This window comes from Vipera berus (genome assembly GCF_964194415.1).
Source record: "Vipera berus genome assembly, chromosome: 1".
NCBI lineage: Eukaryota > Metazoa > Chordata > Lepidosauria > Squamata > Viperidae > Vipera > Vipera berus.
Window position 1 is genome coordinate 114,531,635 of NC_138202.1, and position 9,030 is coordinate 114,540,664.

Consider the following 9,030-nt stretch of genomic DNA (forward strand, 5'->3'; position numbering starts at 1 on the left):
TGGGGGCCATTTCCTCACTGTTTCCAGGATGGCTTCGCGGGCCACATGAAACCACTTCGCGGGCTGGATCCGGCCCCCGGGCCTTGTGTTTGACATGTCTGTTTTAGTGCATCGTGAACTGCCCAGAGTCTGTCAGATTCAGACAGAATAAAAAAATAAAAATCCAAAGGTACATTTTGTCATACCCATTTGATCATTATTTTAATCAGGATCAGATTTCTCTTGGCTGATGGTATAAAATTTCACTTCAAGCAAAGGGCTGCTCAGGAACTAGTTCCAGAAAGGACTGATTGGTGAGAAGGATGATGAGCATGGCCACTTCCACGCTTCCAGACCTGCTGCAATTATTGTATTTATTTGTTTGCTTGTTTATTTATTCAATTTCTGTGGCCTCCCATCTCAGTCAATGACTCTGGATGGCTTACAGTTCATGAAAATATATTTTGATTACAAATAAAAAAATTAAAAGAATAAAAATAGCAAAACCAGTAAAAACATTAAAAACATCCAATTCAAAATACACAAGAGTAAGATATTTGGCCCTTTAGCAATGCAGCCAGGAAATGGGGGCCCTTGGCACATTCAGTGCCCCAGGCTCTGGAAGATAGCCAGGTTTTTAGCACCTTATGAAAGGCTAAGAAGGTTGGGGCTATTCTTTTTTTTGTTGTTGTTAATAATGTTTTTATTTTTTTCAGAAAGTCAAATGTGCAAGCTCCAAAAAAAGAAAAATTACAAAAATAAAATAAAATTAGACAAAATATTTTAAAAAGTGCATTAAAAAAGAAAAAAGACAAACACACACACACTGTCCTCCCTACCTGAATACCGATAAATATATTTCAGCAATAATAGTTTCCCTCCTTGCAAAGTAGGCCTTCAATTTATAAACTTCTATATATCTATTTACAACCAATTTAACCTGTCATCTTTCTACTATATATAAGTAAAGGTAGTTAACAGATAAACCAATAGCAAAGTTAAATTTCAAAGCCCTCTGTTAGCAATCTATTGTTGTTTTTAATTCATAGAAAGTCTACAGCAGCTTTTTATCTACCACAAATCACCACAATTGTTAGTTCTGATCTGTTCAGGATCAAATATCCTCATTTGATTCTCAATAATAAAACTTTTCCTTAAAATGATGGCTGATTTGGCAGAGTGCCAGGCTTCTAGAAATTCCCTGGCATTTTTGGATTTGGCCTGGTCTAGGATTGTCACATTTTCCAAATTGAAACTATGGTTAAATCTGTCTATCTGTTGTGAAATTAAAGAATTTTCAACATGTCTTCTGACTGCCAGTTAATGTTCATGGATGCATTCTGCCAATCTTCTGCCTGTTTGTCCTATATAGTAGTTGTTGCAGTTCTTACATTGTCTAAAGTCGATGCCTGGCACTTTGACAAATCAGCTCTACTGTATGTAGTCATTAAGAGATGACAGTAGCTTAATAATTCATACAGTAATCAATTCATCATTCAACAATTTTCAGATCTTTCATAGCACCCTGTGGAAGAGCAGGCTGCTTAGAAAAAATGCAGTCACCTATACAACCTTCCTCCCCTCCCATCTGAGCAGAGTTCAAATTCCTCCCTTCCTGATGGCAGAGTTGCCAATAAAGCTGCAACCTTGAAACAGCTATGGGAGGAGATGTGTGTTTGGGAAGCTCTGCAGCCACCAGCAAAAGCTAGAGTAAAGTAGCTGAATAAAAGAAAGTGTTCTTCCTAAAAAGAGGCTGAATAGTCAAAAGCAAAAGAAGCATAGAGACAAAGTAAAGAAAGTTGCAAGCACTCTATGGGCTGGCTAATAACAGAGAAGCAAAAAAGGAGAAATTATTCCAGAGGAGGGATTAAGACAGAACAGTGTAAGAAGAACATTTTATATATAATAATAGACCTGTAGAGCAGAGGTCCCCAACCTTTTGGGCACCAGGGACCAGTTCCATGGAGAAAGTTTTTTCCATGGACCAGAGAGTGCATGGTTTTGTGTGCTATCTGCATCCCTTTGCTTGCTTGTGCAGATTGGTTGCTGGCATGCCACAGCCGGGTACTGCTCCATGGACAGGGAGTTGGGGACCCCTGCTATAGAGTGTAGTATTGCAGTAGTAATTAATAAATATTGTAATTTATAGAAATAGCAAGAAGGTAGAACATAGAATAGAGGCAACAGAAAAGGCATATAGACCTGTACATTTCATTTTCACTTGCGTATCTTCTTTTTAATAAAACACCTCACCAACCCTTATAAGGAAATATGAAAAACCACTTGTCCAGAGTCAAGTGCTTTCATGACCCTTTTGAGTCAAAATCAATCCACAGTTTTAAAAATGAACCAGTGACACACCCCAAATTTCTTTTTTTTTCCTACTAGGTTTCTCATTCTCTAGCTTTGCTTTGTAGTAGGCTTAGAAAATTGCTTCTAATAGTGATCAGATTCTGCACAGGAGGCAATGACTCAACACCACTCCTTCCACATAGGCAGCTTCTTTCAGCCAAGGTATGAGTACATTCTTGAGAACTGCTGAAGGTGTCCCATTTCAATTAGTGGGAAAGCTCTGTGCTATTTGTGAACCATGAATCATTTGAGATTCCAAGTGCATTTGAAAAGAGTCATACAATTTCCAATTCAAGCCTCATAGAATCTATGATGTTCCTTTCCCATGCCTGCACATAATCCAACATCACCAACATCTAAGAATAATGACCATAGCATTGCAATTTGTAAACACTGTCCTGTTTCCAGAAATCAACTTCTTGGGTTACTGGCTAATATCACATGTAATGCCTATTATTTCTAATACCATAAATCAGACTAAATTGGAAAACTATAAAATTGGTTCAAAATTAAAATTTAAAAAATGGACATGATTTTGTTTTTGGAACCAAAAACATCTTGCTTGTTCATACTTTATTTGGGGTTATCTGGTATTTAAAGAAAAGGGGAGTTAAAATAATTGATAGTAATTGATGGATTTGTTACTAGGATGTTTCATGGTCCAAATCAAAATGCTAGTCTTTGTCCCAATGTGGCTTGTATCTTGTCCATGTTTATAGGAGGACTATATTTTCCCACCTGTTTAGCTTGTGTAAATGATACAGGAAGCAATACTTTAGGACTTTAAGGATGCTACGGTGTGGGTCAGAGGTAAGCTTTCTATACGTTGACTTTATCATTTTGCACACTCTTCCCAAGTGGTCCAGATGGGTCCCACACTTGTAGTTTAGAAGAGCAGCAAAGAGGTTTTCCAATTTCAGCCTGTCTTATAGTCAGGAGTGACATCCTCTGAGTCCCATTGACCAAAAAAAGTCACATTATGAGTCCATGGAGGCATACTTGTCTTTATATTTGCCCTCTGAAACAGCATTCTCCTTGAGGTCCAGATGTCTTCCAACAGGCACTGGAATAGGGCAATTTGTGAACCCAATGGAGTTTGATGTGACCAGGTTTCTGCCTTCTCCACTTGTTGTTTTCTCTTTTTGGTTATTCTTTGTTATCATGATAATGTCTTACTTCTCTTATTATTAGGTTATTAATAAATATGTATATGTATTCATTCAAAGAGTTAATGATTAACTCTGTTCCACATTTTGATGTCTTGAAACAACATATTCCCAGTCAAGGAAAGAATTCTATTGGCCTAGTCAAATTGCTCACAATTGCTAATCACATTGCACCATGAGATCCCTCAGGTATGTTGTGCAGGCTTTGAGATGTTGCTTGATAAAAAAAAGTACAGGAAACCAGAAGTTGCCTTACTTAAAGCTTTATGTTTTTACTCAGCTGAACAAAGATGGGCCCCTCTAAAAGAGACAAAGCCTTGAATCACAGAAAATCCCTATTTTTATACTTTTTGATTACATAAGCAATCCACCCAGGAAAGCTGACCCACATAAGATAAAGACTTCACCAAGGAAGGCTGGCACAGTATAGATCAGGGCTTTTCAACCAGTGGTACGGGTACCACCTGTGGTATATTGGCACCTGGCAGGTGGTACGCGACCATCCTAAAAAAGTGGTAGCGGGGGAGGGGAATGAGCTGAACTGGTGGCAGTACCGCACAAGCCTGAGCGAGAGATGGCTGAAGCTTGCAGGGCTGTCAGAGCTCAGCAAAAGCACCAAGATCAGTGCCAGGCTCCAGCTGGAGCTCGGCGCTGATCCCGGTGTTTCTGCTGGGCCCAGAAGAAGTGCCAATCAGCTGGAATGTTGCAGCATCTCCAGGATCTTGTGATTTACATTCAGATGCTTGGCAACTGATTCATATTTATGATGGTCACAGTGTCCCAGAGTCATGTGAAGTGACCAAAACCTGCTGCAACCACACAGAAGACGGGGGTAATAAAAACCAAACACCCCCCCCACACCCTTGCTGCCAGTCCTCAACAGAAATGCTCACAACAATGAAAACCTCAGACAGGAGGAAGAGCACCGCTGGGCGGGCAGGCAGGTGTCTTGCTCAGCTGTGGCTTGGGGGGAACTTTTTCCAGTGTCATTGTAACTTTGAACAGTCATTAAGCGAACTGTTGTAAGTCGAGGACTATCTGTACTTCATCACTTTTTTCCTTTTTTTTTTGGTCATCAAGTTTTTGACACCTCACTAGGCAACTGGAGGTACTCGGATGTTGCCATATCTTAAAAGTGGTACAATGGGTGAAAAGGTTGAAAAGCCCTGGTATAGATAAGAAGGGAGAAAGCAGAAGTAGCTAAAAATGTTCCCTTTGGCTGTTTCCCTAAAGACACCATATCTTCCCGGGTGGATTAGGACATTGGGTGTTTTCCTTGCTGTCCTTTCATGACCCTGCATCCATGACTCTGCAAGTGCCCAAAGACAGCGGGCCATCTGCACATATTCACAATTCATACTTCCTATGCTGTCCCCTAATTCCAGGTCAACAGGTAAAATAGCATCTCATCTCACACAACTATTAAGTCTCTACTATCACTTGAAAAGTTTAACAATTTGAGCATCTTAAAAGTATCTCCTGTTTTATTGACTCCTAATCTAGTGGTGTAATGCTTTTGGAAAGCACTGTGTGTCTTTGTAATTCTTTTGCTCTGATAGTTTTGAGCATTTAATGAAGTAGGATCACATTTGATGGAATCAGTTGCTAATTGTTTTTTATTAAAGTTTTTGCTAACATGTTCTGGTTCCATCAATGAACAGTGTTCAACTAGATTAATTAGCTTTACTTAAAACCTCAAATGACATCAGGAGCTATTTCTAAATGCAATGTTCCTTTCTCAGAACAGGTATCATAATAATGAAAACATTGCTAGGTAGCAGGGAAGAGAGACTTGGCAGAGAATCTTTTTGCGCCGACGCCCATCGAAGCAGTCTCATACACAGATCTTAAGAAGAAGCTAACGGGGCACTTCCAGCCCAAGATGTCTGAGATGGCTTGGAGATTCAAATTTGACCAAAGAGTGCAGCTACCTGGGGAGACAGCTTCGGAGTTCATTGTGGGCCTAAGACAGGCCACATGCCTTTGCAAGTTCTCAAACTTAGAAGAACGACTAAGAGACCAGCTCGTCTGTGGCCTTCGGGACAGAACGCTTCAGCAGAGACTGTTTGCTAGACCCAACTTAATATTTTCCGAGGCACAGGACGAGGTGATGGCCAATGAAGCCGCCGGGGGTGCAGTGCAGACAGTTCAGCCTACCAAACCTTCAAAAGTTGAGGAATCGGTCCATCTTGAGGTCGCCAAATGCGCCGGAGAATCGTCAGAGGAAGAAGAACCCGAAATCAACAGACTTCAAAGGCAATCCAATGCGCAACACCGCAACAGCCACCAGCGAGAGGATGGTTACAAGGCAGTTCTCTTACCAAGATGTAAGGGGTGCGGAGGCAACCATCTTTGTGCCAATTGCAGATTTTGGTCAGCCACGTGTAGAGCTTGCGGAAGAACAGGCCACATAGCGGTGGTTTGCAGAGCCCGCCAGAGAGACCGGCTACCCAAACACTAGTCAGAAGAACCAGCTAGGAGTGCTACCGGGGTCCAATTCACTGCTGCTGAATTTCAGGCTTTCCTTAGAGCCAATCTCATCAGACATGCAACGTCTGCACCCTTTCATCCATCTTCTAATGGGGAGACATGGCAGCAGTATTCTAGTATTTGAGGGGCTGCCACAAAGAAGAGGGGATTACATTATTCACCAAAGCACCATAGGGCAGGACAAGAAACAATGGTTGGAAACTGATCAAAGAGAGAAGCAACCTGGAATTAAGGAGAAACTTCCTGACAGTGAGGACAATTAACATGTGGAACAGCTTACCTCCAGAAATTGTGGGTGCTCCATCACTGGAGGTTTTTAAGAAGAGGCTAGAATAGACAGTCACTTGTCTGAGATGGTATAGGTTCTCCTGCTGGAGCAGGGGGATGGACTAGAAGACCTCCATGGTCCCTTCCAGCCCTAAGGTCAAGCCACTTGACCTTAGCTAAAGAAAGTGTGTGCTTTCTTTGGCCAGTCAGTTCAAACTGGTGAATAAAATGAGGTGCTTCCTGTTGTATACTGGGATCGGTTGAGCCATTGAGGAAGCAAAAGTGAAAAGTAACAGTTGTTTATTCAGTTAACACAGAATCGGCTCTAACAGTTGCTTGACATCTATTTATATGGACTGCTGATAGGCGGCAGCCAATGAAATTAAAGCAAATGTTCCCCTTCAAAACACAAGCTTGCAAAGTAAAATCTTTCTCTTAACTGTTCATATGAAAACTATTGAATCTATTCCTCTGCAATCAGTTGTTCTCTGAATTTAATATTAATTGTTCCTATATTAATAAATCTTGACATGTTAATCATTTTTCTGTTGTTTGTTTTCTACAAAATTCTAACTGTGTGGAAGCCAATAAAAGTATCTTCAGACACAACCTGGGTTTGTATTTGTTTCATATTCTTACTATGGCACTTCTCACATTTTTTAAAAAAATTGCATTAACTTTATCATACTCTAAAAATCCATGCCTACCAAATCTCAGATTGTGTTTTTCTAATTCTAACTTTTTTTATTTTTCAGCAACCCCCACTGTTTCATCAAACCAAATCACAGGCTGTGAAATACAATTTAAAATCAGATAATATTAAAACTTTTTGTGTGTGTCTTGAAGAATTTTGTCAAGCCCCTGGAGCTGCTCGCAGTACCGCCACTCTGCTCGCCAGCCACTTGTTACTCCACTGATCAGCTGGGAGGCTGGGATGCCAGAGCTGCTCGCAACACCACCGCTTCACTCGCCAGTCACTTGATGCCCCGACAATCATCTGGGAAGCTGGGATGTCTGAGTCGATGCCACCGAACACCTGAGAGTTCCACCAAATAGCTGGGGAGCAGGAACACTGAGTCAGCTGCTGGTGAACAGCAGGAGGCCCAGTGAATGGGCCCGACACCGCTGAGCAGCCGAAAAAGGTTCCACCGATGGGATGGGCATTTCGGGAAACCTCCCTCCCTCCCACCCGCTGGTTGTAACCCTAGAAACCAGAAGATGACTTACCAGACAGTGGACCTGGTGGTGAGGCAGAGAGCTGAGTAGAGCAGAACAATCAACCGTTGTGGCCAAGGAGGGGGGAGGGATTTATACCTAACTAAGAGGATGCTAGTCTGCCAGGAGGGAAAGGGTGGAGCAGCAGGAGAAGGGTATTTAGTCAGCACTGGGAGCAAGCCACTCCCAGTGCTAACTTTGTTTGCATTTCAGCATCTGTTTAATTTACGTTCCTGTTTCTCAGTTACCTGCATTCTTTTTCCTGTGTTGGTGTTGGAGGAGGCCAGGACCATTATGAATGTGAGAAATTTTAGATTTAACCCTTGGTTTCTTATCAAGACATATAAATCTGAATATAACTATTATGCCTTTGCTTAAAAGGTGCATCATTGTTCAAAATGAATATTATTTGAAATCGTAGAGACAGTGTGAAAAACATATTTTAGAAGAAGAACACGTTCTACCTGACTTGAAAGTGGATTTAAAAATAGCAGGCTGCAAGAATGATGTGGTAAACATCTTATATTGGACATAAAGAAACTGGCTGATGTCTCAATAATTAAGAGGGTCCTGCAAACAATAAACCAAGAGTGACCTAGATAATTGTTCTATATTGGATTTTAAAAAGAGGTTTGTTAAAGTTGTGAAAATGTTGTGAGAAGGGATAAAGAAATAATGAAATCATGTTCTTTGAATAGATTAATTATTTGAATGGATTAATTATTAGGTGTAGGAAAACACCCTGCAGAATCTGTGGTCAGAATTAACAGACAGATTAATTTATAGAATCCCTATGAAGCCACAAGAAAACTATGAATTCTGTCAGCTTTTTTTATCAAGCTCCAAGCAGGTGCTGTCAGAGGAATAGATTCCTGTACAAAGGCATCAGTAGCAATAAATCAGTTTAATTAGACCTTCATGTGTAGACCTGATCTTTTATGCCTGGCATTAAGATTGTTAGAAGTAACAAGAAAAATCTAAAGTTGGTTTATTTGATCAAAGTTAAAATAGATATGATGTACTCTCTGGTAACTCTTAATAGACTTTTGCTGATATCAGGACTGAAATATTAGTACTTTATGGATTTGTTTATAGAAAAGAGATGGAATATGGGAAGATTTATTGTATCTTAAAAGAAGATAAATTACTAAAATTGTTTGTATTTTTGATAAAGGTGGGAAGTCACTTCTTTATGTATCTCCTTTCTTTTGCTTTATTATATTTTTACCTTACTTTTCTATTTCTGTTTCTTTTTTCCTGCATCTTCTACTTTCTCTTTATTCTATTTTTTTGTATTAGTTTTTAATTGTTGTAATTATACTGTTCTTGATGATGTGCTTTCTGTGGAATGCTATTGTGGCTCTCTTACTCAATATATAGAAACAAGAATAAAGATTTTATATACTGATATATTGTACTGTTTATTTAAAAACTCTGCTGAAAAATATGCTTGTTTATCCTCTTTCAAATTGTAATTTAAGTGCATGTTGTGCATAGAAAAAGACTCTTTTATCATCATGGAGAAATGCAATGGGGTGGGGAGGAGCAAAAGTATGTCTGG